Genomic DNA, 15104 nt, shown 5'->3' on the forward strand with positions numbered 1-15104 from the left:
ACATGCCATTGCCAAGGAGGTGTGGACCCTGGGGTATATGGCAGCCGGGGCACCCACTGTCGCAAACGGTGGGAGGACCTGAGAAGCTAGACATGGAAGACCACGGAGGCCCAGCTGGGGATGGCCTCCCAATGAGAAAGGTGTGCCCGTCGAACCCTGACCCCCTGATGGCCCGCATACTAGCGGTGGCCTATACAGAGCTGGATCGGCGCTTGAGGGCAACACAGCAGCCACAAGGGGGTGAGTCCCTTGGCTTTCATTACAACTTACAGCTGGTGGGGTGGTATCCGGGTGTTGGTTGTGTTTCAGTGGGTGCCCCTAGGCCAGGCCAGACATAGCAGCGTAGGTCGCCTGGTGGCTAAGGGTCTGAAGGGAAAATACTGCATACCTAGCGTGTTAGCATCCACTACTGGCCAGGGCTGCGTAGGTCCCAGGTGTACTGCAGTTGGAGGTGTGTGCTCCTCCTCATGCCTTGGTGGATAGCAATATCACTGGTGGTGCAATGATTAGTGCGTAGGCCTGTTCCCTGTGTGTGAGGGTGCTGTGTATGCCAATAGTGGTGTTGGTGCAGTCATTGACCCAGTGTACCCTTTGTCTCTCTCTGCCCCCTTTCTTGTTTTGTCATCCTGTCCTTGTGTGCATTAGCATCATCTGGCAGAGAAGCAGAGACACTGGCAATGGAGGGAGCTGCATCCTACAGGACCCAGGAGGCAGAGTCCACTTACGCTGAGGGCACCAGTGGGATGGAAGGCAAGGGGTGCACCATGGTGGAGACTGGAGGAGACAATACAGACTCAGATACCTCCTCCTTGATGGGTGCTCCCTGGTGGTGGCGGACACCTCTGAGATCACCCCAGCTACAGGTATAGCCGCACCCCTGTACCAGCACCGCCCACCCAGCAGCTCCTCAGCGAGTAGCCACTGCCCGCTCACCCAGGAGGGTGGGCAATCTCTTTCGCCCCAGGCACCTCAGGCCCTGCCCCAGTGAGCCCTGCTGCCCTGAGTGAGGAGGCTATGGACCTCCTAAGATCCATCTCTGTAGGGCAATCAATCATTATGAATGCCATCCAGGGGCTGGCAGCCCAGATGCAGCATTCTAATGCATTCCTGGAGAGCATTCACAGTGGATTGGCGGCCCAACAGAGATCGATCCAGGTTCTGGCCTCCTCTCTAATGGCAGTCCCATTCTCCTCAACCCCAACCCATTCCAAGCACATAGCCAGACGAGCATGCACACAGGACAACATCCAAGAGTGTCACAGGCAAACACATGCACCACACTTCATCCCACAGGCACTCACACAAACACCATTCATTTGCAGACACAACAACATCCACAATTTCCACAGTCTCCCCTTCCTCCTCCTCCTCCTCCACTTCCCACCCAGTTATGTCCATACTCACACCTGCATGCACTACATCATCATCCACTACCTGCATCATCACCACACCAAGCAGAACACACACCTCACTGGCAGACACCTCCACAACAACCATGCACACGTCCCCTGTGTCCTCTCCCACCGTGTCGGTCCCCCCTCCTAAAGTACACAAACGCAAGCACTCAGACACCCAACAGCCATCCACCTCACAACAGCATACAACCCATGCACCTGCACCCAAATCCAGCAGACAAACACCTCCAACAACCACTCCCTCATCCTCCACTCCCATTACTTCTCCCTCTTCCCACCCCAATGTCCCTAAAAAGCTTTTCCTTTCCACAATTGACCTCTTTCCTACCCCTCCCTACTTGTCCTGCACATATGGCCAGGGTATCAAGGTCCAGGCCGAGCACCTCAGCCAAACAGTCCACGCGCCCAGTTTAATCAGCACCTACTTGTGGTGGAAAGGATTCCAGGCCACAAATACTGAAGGGGAAGGAGCCAGCACCAGCCAGCAAGAAGGGGAAGGAGCCTCCACCAGCTAGCAGGAAGGAGAAGGAGCCTGCACCAGCCAGCAAGAAGGGGTAGAAGCCTGCACCAGCCAACAAGAAGGGGAAGGAGCCTGCACCAGCCAGCAAGAAGGGGAAGGAGCCTGCACCAGCAGCTGTGACAGAACCCCCACCGCCAGCCATGGTTGTGCAACCATCAGTGAGTGCAGGGGCTGAGCCTCCCACTACCACCACCACAGTGCAGCCATCGGAGGGTGCAGGGGCTGAGCAGGAGCGTACCGCTACCACCACCACAGTGCAGCCATCGAAGGCTGCAGGGGCTGAGCATGAGCCCCCCACTATCACCACCACAGTGCAGCCATCTGAGGGAGCGGGGCTGAGCATGAGCATCCCACTACCACCACCACAGTGCAGCCATCAGAGGGTGCAGGGGCTGAGTAGGAGCCTCCCACAACCACTATCACAGTGCAGCCATCGGAGGGTGCAGGGGCTGAGCAGGAGCCTCCCACTACCACCATGGGCTGCTGTGCGGCCTGCCACCACCAGAACCAGTGGGGTATTCACCCACTGTTTTGCTTTCACTAATGACCGAGCTGAAAATAATCTCTGGAATGCACTTCTTAGTTTAAAGAAGACATTTATTATTACTTCACCATGAGGTTTCTGAGAGAGGAGATTAGTAGGTTGGAGGCACACGTTTAAAAATAGTCACAGCAATGAAAGGAAAATATATCAAAGTGATTCTCAATTGCACTGTACACAGCAAATATATGTGATTATACTATAGCATAACTTCAAAGCAAAGAATAAAAGGCAAAATTCATTACCGTAGGGCCTATCACTCCTGGTCATCTTTCTCATGCCTGCAAGTTGATGACTCCTATTCAACTGCGAGAAAGAGATTCTCCACCTGTACGGGACAGGTCAGGCAGCTGATGTCCACTCCTGACTGAAGTCTCGGAAAATTCCCCCTCGCTGCTGCCCAGGTACACCTTTTATAATGAAAAAGCCTGCTAACAGGCCCTTCCCTCTAATAGTCAAAACATGCTGGCTACTGTAGGTCAGAGTTGGAAGAAAACAAGCGTTGAAGGTTTTCCCAAGTCTTCAAGGCTTGTTTTTCCCAAGGCTGCACTAGAGAAAAACACAAAATATGCGCTTCCTTATCATGATTAGTGTTCGGTGAGAGAATCTACGAAAAACACAGCTTGGTTTACCATGTGGAAAAACACAGCTCATCGGCAATGTCTCAGTTGCAATGTCTAATGCCAAGATAAAGCCAATAGGCAGCTAAACTGAATACAAAATGTCTAATGCCACGTTAAAGCCAATAGGCAGCTAAACCGAATACAGAATGTAATGTGCTACTCGTGAACATTGAACAACTAATATGCACAGTGGTGAAACACAAAGTAAGTGGTCAAACATACTTAATGTCATTACATCTCCCCTCTCTGACCAATGACTTTTGTTTACTTTCTCTTATTTCAAAGAAAAAAACAAAAAACATTATAAGCAGATCAGGTTTGAATGATAAAAGCAATAAATGTAAAACAATGGAAGTGGATTAACGTATGGATATCATAACCTTTCAAATCAGATACACCTACAATGAAAAGACTGAAGCTTATATACTCTGATTGGGATAATAACTGATTGAATAGTGTCTCTAAAATAGCAAGTTGATGTAGCATGAGTTCTACTCATGTAAAGGTACACGGTCAACCTGAAAGGTTTGATGGAATGTAAGTGAAAGTCAGGTTTCTGCACGAAAAACAGACAGTTAACTGGCAATGTTGCTTAGTTCCTGTGGAAGAATGTAATCAAACAAGTTGCAATGGTACTCTGTATTGATCCCATGAGGAACTTGAACTGAAGGCGCCAGTTGCGCAAAATGGATCCATGGGGTTTGTACTTTAATCAATCAGGTTCAGGTTGGGGGTGCGGTCCCTCCCCTGACCCCACACGCAAACACTCAAAGGGAGACCACACAGCACACTCATGGTCAGTGGCGAGTCGTAGTAGGATCTGCAAAAGAAAAAAGTATGACTTTTCTTGCAAATAACATTTGTCATCTGAAATGTTCCCTCTTTTTTCTTTTCCTTGTTTTATAATCAGCAGGACGGTATTTGGGCCCTTTGTTATGATTTCTGCACATTCTGGAGGGTCATTTGGGGATTCAACCCACACCTTAGCACTGAAGTTTTTATCTGCTGCACCACAGCTTCCCTTTCCATGCACTGTCAGAAGGGCTAGGGCAGACTCCTTCCTTACCAAACCTCCATTCACTGCACTTATGACAAGATGGGCAATTCTGTCTCCAATCTGTATGAATAAATCAGACTTTCTTCTAGTTATCAGAATAACTTTGATTTCTTCTTGGTAATCTGCAGCAATCACTCCCCCTAAAACCTGATCAATTTGCCATACTGTCCTGGTAACTTTCCTCTCCCCCAACTGATCTTTGACTGTTTGTGGGACAGATCTCTGTTGTGTGTGTTGACAAATAGGACATTGCAAGATCACAGTTTTTATCAAATCTAGGGGAATGTGCATCTCACTAATCTGCCCACCTGTAAGTGGCTTTTTCTCCCAGATGTCCACATTTCTGGTGCGCCCACTTAGCCATCCCCACCAAGTCAGAATTCTGGGTTGACACTTCTGCCTCTGCACATTTGTCTTTGATGTCTGCAAGGGAATTGAACTAGCATTCTAATGAGTCAATGGGACAACTAGTCTCTATGACTTTACTCTGTTTTAACATTTCCCAAATTTCCTGCCACAACTCTTTGCTCCTCATCTCCTTTGAATAAATGAACCAGTTATGTACAAGCCATGTGGAAAGCCAAATGGCTAATCCATTGGCAGTGAACAAAGAAACGGTGTAAAAATGACACGCCTCAAGCAGCTCTTGCTTTAAAGTCTGACACACATTGTACAACTCTGCATATTGGTTACTTTTTCCTTTGCCTGTGGTAGACAACAACTTTTCAGTAACTGGATTGTATAACACTGCTTTCCATTGTCTTTTAGTACTCACGTATTTCAATGAATCATTAGTAAAACACACACGCTTTCTATCCTCAGGAGACAGGAATTCAAATTGTGCACTCGATTTCACTGATGACTCCTTTACCTATGGTACTCCCTGCACCCTCTCCTCATCCTGTAAAGGGGCTTGTGACACCTGTTGATGTAGGGCTGCAGTGCCTTTAGGTCCTACTTGAGCCCTGTTGTGTATGTACCAGATCCAAAGTATGTTACTAGCCTCTTGTGCCTGTCCTATACTATGGGATTTAGGTGAACTCATCACCCACTGCGTGATTGATATTTCAGATTTGAGAATTACATTATAATTTAATGTCATTTGCTCAGTATTCACTAAGGCCCAATAGCAAGTCAAAAGCTGTTTTTCAAAAGGAGTACTGTGCTCCACAAAGTCAGATAGTTTTCTAATCAAAGCCCCAGGGGCACCCTTGTCCTCCCCTGTTTCTGCCACATACTCAAGTTTGCATCGGTGTTTCCCTCTTGCACTGCGCACAAATCTAAAGTCTGTTGAATTATTTCATTTGCCAAATCAAAAGCACGCAGCTGCTTCTCACTCCATTCAAACTCATGTTTTTTCCTAGTTACTTTGTACCAAAGTGTTAAGATTTTACTCAGATGAGGGCTATACTGTTTCCAAAAATCAAACAATCTCATGGAACCCGGTGTCTCTTGCTTAGTGCAAATAGTAAGAAACTCTAAAATATTTTGTTTTACCTGTGACAATATCTGTCTATTTTCTGGATTCCACTGAATTCCCAGAAACTGCACATTTTGCGACAATACCTCTGTCTTGGCTGAATTAATTTTACACATCGTACTTTGCAAAAGTGGTCTGAATATAACATCGTCAGCTTTTTGCTCAGTGTAATCTTTTAAAGAATGCACTTCAACTCCTGCCAAAAACTGTGGGCTGCTCTGCGCACGGAGATCTACCCTCTGCTCATGAGGCTCACACTGGCCCCCACCTTTTTTAACCTCCTCATTACTGGAATGTGAAAATACAGATTCTCCTGTAACAGCTTTATAAATTTCAGCTTTATCTTGCAATAATTTGTTCTGGCTAATTTGCTCACGTAAATTCTTATTTTCATGTTCTAACTGCTTACATCTCTCATGCATTTTTCTGTAAGCAGACAAAAGTATCCACACCCTTCTGTCAGGAACAAAAGGGACATCATTCCCTTCGAAAAGCATGTTTTCTAAATATGAAAACACTTACACTTTTGTTTTATCCACGCACTCATTCCAGAACTTAGAAAGTTCTGATAAATGAGAAAACATGTTTCTCACAGCACCATAAGGCAGTTTAACTTCACATGCATTTTCAAACATAGGAGGTTATTACAACTTTGGAGGAGGTGTTAATCCGTCCCAAATGTGACGGATATACCACCAGCCGTATTACGAGTTCCATAGGATATAATGGACTCGTAATACGGTTGGTGGTATATCCGTCACTTTACCGTCACTTTTGGGACGGATTAACACCTCCTCCAAAGTTGTAATAACCCCCATAGTCTGCAGTGCTTCCTTTAAATCTCTAAACAAAAAAAAAAAAACAATTACACTTTTAAATCGTGCACTTCCAATATCCAATTCCACTCCCAGACTGCCGACTCAACAAAATGTTTTGCTTTCACTAATGACCGAGCTGAAAACAATCTCTGGAATGCACCTCTTAGTTTAAAGAAGACATTTATTATTACTTCACCACGAGGTTCCTGAGAGGAGATTAGTAGGTTGGAGGCACACATTTAAAAATAGTCACAGCAATGAAAGGATAATATATCAAAGTGGTTCTCAATTGCAATGTACACAGCAAATATATGTGATTATATTATAGCATAACTTCAAAGCAAAGAATAAAAGTCAAAATTTGTCAGCGTAGGGCCTATCACTGCTCGTCATCTTTCTCATACCTGCAAGTTGATGACTCCTGTTCAACAGCGAGAAGGAGATTTTCCACCCGTACGGACCAGGTCAGGCAGCTGACGTCCGCTCCTGACTGAAGTCTCGGAAAATTCCCCCTCGCTGCTGCCCAGGGACACCTTTTATAATGAAAAAGCCTGCTAACAGGCCCTTCCCTCTAATAGTCAAAACATGCTGGCTATTGTAGGTCAGAGTTGGAAGAAAACAAGCGTTGAAGGTTGGCCAAGTCTTCAAGGCTTGTTTTTCCCAAGGCTGCACAAGAGAAAAACACAAAATATGCGCTTCCTTATCATGATTAGTGTTCGGTGAGAGAATCTACGAAAAACACAGCTTGGTTTACCATGTGGAAAAACACAGCTCATCGGCAATGTCTCAGTTGCAATGTCTAATGCCAAGATAAAGCCAATAGGCAGCTAAACTGAATACAAAATGTCTAATGCCACGTTAAAGCCAATAGGCAGCTAAACCGAATACAGAATGTAATGTGCTACTCGTGAACATTGAACAACTAATATGCACAGTGGTGAAACACAAAGTAAGTGGTCAAACATACTTAATGTCATTACATCTCCCCTCTCTGACCAATGACTTTTGTTTACTTTCTCTTATTTCAAAGAAAAAAACAAAAAACAACAAAACAAAAAACATTATAAGCAGATCAGGTTTGAATGATAAAAGCAATAACTGTAAAACAATGGAAGTGGAATAACGTATGGATATCATAACCTTTCAAATCAGATACACCTACAATGAAAAGACTGAGGGGGTCATTCTGACTTCGGCGGGCGGCGGAGGCCGCCCGCCAAAGTTCCCCCGACAGAATACCGCAGCGCGGTCAAAAGACCGCCGCGGTAATTCTGAGTTTCCCGCTGGGCCGGCGGGCGACTGCCAGAAGGCCGCCCGCCCGCCCAGCGGGAAACCCCCTTCCACGAGGATGCCGGCTCCAAATGGAGCCGGCGGAGTGGAAAGGGTGCGACGGGTGCAGTTGCACCCGTCGCGATTTTCAGTGTCTGCTATGCAGACACTGAAAATCTTTGTGGGGCCCTGTTAGGGGGCCCCTACAGTGCCCATGCCATTGGCATGGGCAATGCAGGGGCCCCCAGGGGCCCCACAACACCCGTTCCCGCCAGCCAGGTTCTGGCAGTCAAAACCGTCAGAACCAGGCTGGCGGGAAGGGGGTCGGAATCCCCATGGCGGCACTGCCTGCAGCGCCGCCATGGAGGATTCCTCAGGCCAGGGGAAAACCGTCGGGAAACCGCCGGTTTCCCTTTTCTGACCGCGGCTTTACCGCCGCGGTCAGAATTGGCCTGGATGCACTGCCAGCCTGTTGGCGGTGCATCCGCGGTCCCCGGCCCTGGCGGTCTATGACCGCCAGGGTCGGAATGACCCCCTGAAGCTTATATACTCTGATTGGGATAATAAATGATTGAATAGTGTCTCTAAAATAGCAAGTTGATGTAGCATGAGTTCTACTCATGTAAAGGTACACGGTCAACCTGAAAGGTTTGATGGAATGTAAGTGAAAGTCAGGTTTCTGCACGAAAAACAGACAGTTAACTGGCAATGTTGCTTAGTTCCTGTGGAAGAATGTAATCAAACAAGTTGCAATGGTACTCTGTATTGATCCCATGAGGAACTTAAACTGAAGGCGCCAGTTGTGCAAAATGGATCCATGGGGTTTGTACTTTAATCAATCAGGTTCAGGTTGGGGGTGCGGTCCCTCCCCTGACCCCACACGCAAACACCCAAAGGGAGACCACACAGCACACTCATGGTCAGTGGCGAGTCGTAGTAGGATCTGCAAAAGAAAAAAGTATGACTTTTCTTGCAAATAACATTTGTCATCTGAAATGTTCCCTCTTTTTTCTTTTCCTTGTTTTATAATCAGCAGGACGGTATTTGGGCCCTTTGTTATGATTTCTGCACGTTCTGGAGGGTCATTTGGGGATTCAACCCACACCTTAGCACTGAAGTTTTTATCTGCTGCACCACAGCTTCCCTTTCCATGCACTGTCAGAAGGGCTAGGGCAGACTCCTTCCTTACCAAACCTCCATTCACTGCACTTATGACAAGATGGGCAATTCTGTCTCCAATCTGTATGAATAAATCAGACTTTCTTCTAGTTATCAGAATAACTTTGTTTTCTCCTTGGTAATCTGCAGCAATCACTCCCCCTAATATCTGATCAATTTGCCATATCTGTCCTGGTAACTTTCCTCTCCCCCAACTGATCTTTGACTGTTTGTGGGACAGATCTCTGTTGTATGTGTTGACAAATAGGACATTGCAAGATCACAGTTTTTATCAAATCTAGGGGAATGTGCATCTTACTAATCTGCCCACCTGTAAGTGGCTTTTTCTCCCAGATGTCCACATTTCTGGTGCGCCCACTTAGCCATCCCCACCAAGTCAGAATTCTGGGTTGACACTTCTGCCTCTGCACATTTGTCTTTGATGTCTGCAAGGGAATTGAACTAGCATTCTAATGAGTCAATGGGACAACTAGTCTCTATGACTTTACTCTGTTTTAACATTTCCCAAATTTCCTGCCACAACTCTTTGCTCCTCATCTCCTTTGAATAAATGAACCAGTTATGTACAAGCCATGTGGAAAGCCAAATGGCTAATCCATTGGCAGTGAACAAAGAAACGGTGTAAAAATGACACGCCTCAAGCAGCTCTTGCTTTAAAGTCTGACACACATTGTACAACTCTGCATATTGGTTACTTTTTCCTTTGCCTGTGGTAGACAACAACTTTTCAGTAACTGGATTGTATAACACTGCTTTCCATTGTCTTTTAGTACTCACGAATTTCAATGAATCATTAGTAAAACACACACGCTTTCTATCCTCAGGAGACAGGAATTCAAATTGTGCACTCAATTTCACTGGTGACTCCTTTACCTATGATACTCCCTGCACCCTCTCCTCATCCTGTAAAGGGGCTTGTGACACCTGTTCATGTAGGGCTGCAGTGCCTTTAGGTCCTACTTGAGCCCTGTTGTATATGTACCAGATCCAAAGTATGATACTAGCCTCTTGTGCCTGTCCTATACTATGGGATTTAGGTGAACTCATCACCCACTGCTTGATTGATATTTCAGATTTGAGAATTACATTATAATTTAATGTCATTTGCTCAGTATTCACCAAGGCCCAATAGCAAGTCAAAAGCTGTTTTTCAAAAGGAGTACTGCGCTCCACAAAGTCAGATAGTTTTCTAATCAAAGCCCCAGGGGCACCCTTGTCCTCCCCTGTTTCTGCCACATACTCAAGTTTACATCAGTGTTTCCCTCTTGCACTGCGCACAAATCTAAAGTCTGTTGAATTATTTCATTTGCCAAATCAAAAGCACGCAGCTGCTTCTCACTCCATTCAAACTCATGTTTTTTCCTAGTTACTTTGTACCAAAGTGTTAAGATTTTACTCAGATGAGGGCTATACTGTTTCCAAAAATCAAACAATCTCATGAAACCCGGTGTCTCTTGCTTAGTGCAAATAGTAAGAAACTCTAAAATATTTTGTTTTACCTGTGACAATATCTGTCTATTTTCTGGATTCCACTGAATTCCCAGAAACTGCACATTTTGCGACAATACCTCTGTCTTGGCTGAATTAATTTTACACATCGTACTTTGCAAAAGTGGTCTGAATATAACATCGTCAGCTTCTTGCTCAGTGTAATCTTTTAAAGAATGCACTTCAACTCCTGCCAAAAACTGTGGGCTGCTCTGCGCACGGAGATCTACCCTCTGCTCATGAGGCTCACACTGGCCCCCACCTTTTTTAACCTCCTCATTACTGGAATGTGAAAATACAGATTCTCCTGTAACAGCTTTATAAATTTCAGCTTTATCTTGCAATAATTTGTTCTGGCTAATTTGCTCACGTAAATTCTTATTTTCATGTTCTAACTGCTTACATCTCTCATGCATTTTTCTGTAAGCAGACAAAAGTATCCACACCCTTCTGTCAGGAACAAAAGGGACATCATTCCCTTCGAAAAGCATGTTTTCTAAATATGAAAACACTTACACTTTTGTTTTATCCAAGCACTTAGAAAGTTCTGATAAATGAGAAAACATGTTTCTCACAGTACCATAAGGCAGTTTAACTTCACATGCATTTTCAAACATAGGAGGTTATTACAACTTTGGAGGAGGTGTTAATCCGTCCCAAATGTGACGGATATACCACCAGCCGTATTACGAGTTCCATAGGATATAATGGACTCGTAATACGGCTGGTGGTATATCCGTCACTTTACCGTCACTTTTGGGACGGATTAACACCTCCTCCAAAGTTGTAATAACCCCCATAGTCTGCAGTGCTTCCTTTAAATCTCTAAACAACAAAAAAAAAACAATTACACTTTTAAATCGTGCACTTCCAATATCCAATTCCACTCCCAGACTGCCGACTCAACAAAATGTTTTGCTTTCACTAATGACCGAGCTGAAAACAATCTCTGGAATGCACCTCTTAGTTTAAAGAAGACATTTATTATTACTTCACCATGAGGTTCCTGAGAGGAGATTAGTAGGTTGGAGGCACACGTTTAAAAATAGTCACAGCAATGAAAGGATAATATATCAAAGTGATTCTCAATTGCAATGTACACAGCAAATATATGTGATTATATTATAGCATAACTTCAAAGCAAAGAATAAAAGTCAAAATTCGTCACCGTAGGGCCTATCACTGCTCGTCATCTTTCTCATACCTGCAAGTTGATGACTCCTGTTCAACAGCGAGAAGGAGATTTTCCACCCGTACGGAACAGGTCAGGCAGCTGACGTCCGCTCCTGACTGAAGTCTCTGAAAATTCCTCCTCGCTGCTGCCCAGGGACACCTTTTATAATGAAAAAGCCTGCTAACAGGCCCTTCCCTCTAATAGTCAAAACATGCTGGCTATTGTAGGTCAGAGTTGGTAGAAAACAAGCGTTAAAAGGTGGCCAAGTCTTCAAGGCTTGTTTTTCCCAAGGCTGCACTAGAGAAAAACACAAAATATGCGCTTCCTTATCATGATTAGTGTTCGGTGAGAGAATCTACGAAAAACACAGCTTGGTTTACCATGTGGAAAAACACAGCTCATCTGCAATGTCTTAACTGCAATGTCTAACGCCACGATGAAGCTAATAGGCAGCTAAACTGAATACAAAATGTCTAATGCCACGTTAAAGCCAATAGGCAGCTAAACTGAATTCAGAATGTAATGTCTAACACCATGTTAAAGCCAATAGGCAGCTAAACCGAACAGCTAAACAGAATGTAATGTGCTACTAGTGAACATTGAACAACTAATATGCACAGTGGTGAAACACAAAGTCAGTGGTCAAACATACTTAATGTCATTACACCCACCTGAGAGACTGTGGCCTTGCATTCCCCAGGACCAAGCACAGGGCATGTTGCCCCTTCCAGAACCAGTGGGCAAGTCTCCCACCTGAGAGACTGTGGACTTGCACTCCCCAAGACCAAGCACAGGGCATGTTGCCCCCTCCAGAACCAGTGGTCTTGTTTCCGCATCCGGCTGAGGTGCCCCCCGAGGTGCCTGCCTATTTGCCAACTGATGCCCCTGCAGTGTTCTCTTCGTATTGGTGCAGGGATCGAGTGGGGCCTTAGGCTTTGCCCTGTAGCCCCTGTGAACTGTGGACTGGGCAGTGTCCCTTTTTTGTACATTTCTACATATCTATTGCATCGCCAAATCAACTTATTATTTTTTATGTTAATCTTATTACAATCACTTTAATCAATTCCTGTTATGCTTGCATTATTCAGCCAATTTATGGGGATAAATTGTTTTCTTGTGCATCTGCTTGTGTGTATGGTGTGTATGTCGGGTGTGTGTTGTGTGTGCGTCACTGTCGTTGTCCTCCCCCCTCCTTTGTGTGTTAGGCGGCTGTACTCACCGTCGTCGTCTTCGCCGGCATTGGTGTTCGTGGTGGAGCACCATGTAGAAGATCATCGGAAAGACTTGCAGTTCTGCTTCCATGGCGGCGTGGTCCTTCCCTGTATCTCCAATGGTGAGACCTTTCACTTCTGAACTCTGTTTCCGCCAGGCTTTTGATGGCATTGGTACCGCCCTGGAAAAGGTGGCGGTTTGGCATGTCATAATATGGTGGGCGGAACTTTGTCTTCCGCCTGGCTGTAGGTGGCTAGAGCCGTGGTGACTGTTGTTTCTGCACTGGCGGTCAGTGTTCTACACTGGCTGTCTTTCGGAGATATCACCGCCATGGTCATAATTTGGCAGTAGTTACTGCCAGCCTGTTGGCGGTATTATCGCCAATTTACCACCGACTGCCAGGGTCGTAATGGGGGCCACAGTTCAATAATGAAGTGCTTGGTATAAGGGGTAACCATGGCCTATCTAACAACCATTGTTTGAAATGCCTAATGGAGGGAAATGTTGTTCTGAGAGAGAGAATGCACAAAAGAGTAGAGGAGAGAAAGAAAAGAATAGACCAAAAAAACTTGAGAACTCTGAAAAAAGGAAGGTGTGCCTTCAAGGGGTGTAAAATTAGGGCCAGGCAGTGAGGCACACATGCAGTGGGGAGCGGAAGCCCATCCCATAAACATCTAAAAAGCAAAACAATTTAACCATTATATTGGGCGGGCAGAATAAAAGCATGATGAAACAGACGAGAACCAGATATGCTATGGATCACCACAACCTACTAGATCGGGGGGACAAAGAAAGTGAAGAACTACAAATAATAGCCTTCATGCATCCTCTTCAGTTAACAGTAATTAAATTATATAACAGTAAAACACATTTTCAAGTAGCAACCATTCTGAGAGAAGGAACAGATCTTCAGACAGATAGACATTGCCATATCCACTCCCAGCCCCCATAGGCCCTCATGGGAACAGTTACCAAATCAGCCTATAGGACGAACCAGATCTACAAATGGGATCCACCTCCAAGAACTTTTGAACCTAAGCAAGTTTTGGGAACAGGAGGACTGCTAAGTTAATGGGTCTGAAAATCAAGAGTACTGTGTTAGAATCCCTATAATAACAGGAAGGCCTGAGACCATAACCATTCCTGACATATCAGCAGAGAACTAGATCTCGTTGGAATAAGACAGCAGTACACAGTATGCCTAAATGGGAGTAGGATATGAGCCTGGAGAATCACGATTTAGGTAACATACATATCATAATCAATGAGTTATCAAGAGTGCCTAGGAATATTACAGAGGAACGTATTATAACCATAAGTACAAGAGGACCAAAGGCACACAATTTGGAGGTGTAGCTAAATGTGTACTACTGGAGTCACTGAGTCAAAAGCAAACAATGGAGACTGAAGGGAGACAGGTGTGACCCAGTTTACAACCTCTGCATGAACTAAAAAGATGTTAAATGGTAGGGAAAGTAACAGAGGATACTGGAATCGATTAACTCCACTTGGCCTAATTCACAGGGGTTACTAAACCAAAGTATAGGAGAGAAAACCGTAGATAGGTAGAGCCAAGGCTCTAGACGACTTGAAGGTGACTATGCAGACAAGACAGATAGGATAGAGTGCTGTCTGAGCATATGGGTGACAAACAAGTCAACCAGGTCTGTCACTGCTCTTCTCGATCTTGGTTTCAAGGGTGTTATCAAGAAAAGTTACCAATTCCGCTGGTTCCAAGAAGATGTGGGAATGACCTTTGAAGATAATTCTGAACTTAGACGGGCCCATAGAGGAGTTTGGATTGTTCTGTCTGCCAGGGTTTTCCTGGAGCAAAAAACCTTTCCTTCTGGTGACAGTATACCGTACAAAAGTCTGAAAGATGGAGATCCTGGCATCCTTCCAGTGGACTGACTTGACTTTCCTCATGTGTGCCAAAATCAGTCCAGTGTTCTGGTGTCTGAGAGGTTTGAATATCAGGAACCAGGGGGACGTAGCAGTCTTGGACCTGGTGAGCGTGCTCGATCTCAAAATCTCTACCAAAAGAAAGACCCAGGGCGGGAGGGAGCCACTTTTCCAGAAATTCCACCACAGTGGAGCCACTAGACCCATCATCGTCCAGAAGACCAAAAATCTGAAGATTGCCATGCCTGTTACGATTCTCCAAGTCGGTAATTCCTTGTTTGAGGGAAGTTATCATCGGGTTAGATCTAACCAGGCTTTTATGTTGAGCAAATGTACCATCTTCTGACATCCAAATTCTGGTCTCTGCATTGGCACTCTGAGAATAAGGTCTTTAAGATCCTAATGAATTGGCAGACACCTCAACTT

The sequence above is a fragment of the Pleurodeles waltl genome, chromosome 1_1 (genome assembly GCF_031143425.1).
Source record: "Pleurodeles waltl isolate 20211129_DDA chromosome 1_1, aPleWal1.hap1.20221129, whole genome shotgun sequence".
NCBI lineage: Eukaryota > Metazoa > Chordata > Amphibia > Caudata > Salamandridae > Pleurodeles > Pleurodeles waltl.